Here is a 931-nt window from a genome sequence, read left to right on the forward strand (position 1 = left end):
GTCTCAAACTCCCAACCTCAGGTGATCTGCCCACCTCGGCCTCCCCAAGTGCTGGGATTACAGGCGTGAGCTACCGTGCCCAGCCTGCAGTAGCCTTAACTGGCCTCTCTGATTGTATTCTTGTCTCCTCCAGTTTTTTCCTCTACATAGCAGTCAGACTCAGCTTTGTGAAACCCAGGTTGGCCATGTCACGACTGTGCTTACAGCCCTCCAAGTCTCCCTTCACACTCAGAGTGACAGTCATGACAGTGACCATAGAGCCCTTCATGTCTCAGACCTGGTCCCCTCCCTGTCCTCCTCACTCATGGCTCCTGCAGCTCTGGCCTGCTGCTGTCCCCTGAGCCTACCAGGCATGCTCCTGACTCAGTGCCTTCGTGTTGGCAGCTCCGGCTCCCTAGAACCCTGCTCCCCAGTTGTCCACAGGCTCCTTCCCTCAGGTCCTTTGTGTCTTTGCTCAAATGTCACTTCTCAATGAGATCTTCCCTGACCGCTCTATTTAAAATTGCATTCCTGACCGGGTGCAGTGGCTCATACCTATAATCCCAACACTTTGGGAGGCTGAGGCAGGAAGATTGCTTGAGTCCAGGAGTTCAAGACCAGCCTGGGCAACATAGTGAGAATCCATGTTTAAAAATACATAAATAGGCTGGGCGCAGTGGCTCATGCCTGTAATCTCAGCACTTTGGGAGGCCGAGGCAGGCGGATCATGAGGTCAGGAGATCGAGACCATCCTGGCTAACACGGTGAAACCCCATCTTTACTAAAAATACAAAAAAAAGTAGCCGGGCGTGGTGTTGGGCGCCTGTAGTCCCAGCTACTCGGGAGGCTGAGGCAGGAGAATGGCGCGAACCCGGGAGGTGGAGCTTGCAGTGAGCCGAGGTTGCGCCACTACACTCCAGCCTGGGCGACAGAGCGAGACTCAGTCTGAAAA

The sequence above is a fragment of the Mandrillus leucophaeus genome, unplaced genomic scaffold, assembly GCF_000951045.1.
Source record: "Mandrillus leucophaeus isolate KB7577 unplaced genomic scaffold, Mleu.le_1.0 Scaffold43, whole genome shotgun sequence".
Lineage (NCBI taxonomy): Eukaryota > Metazoa > Chordata > Mammalia > Primates > Cercopithecidae > Mandrillus > Mandrillus leucophaeus.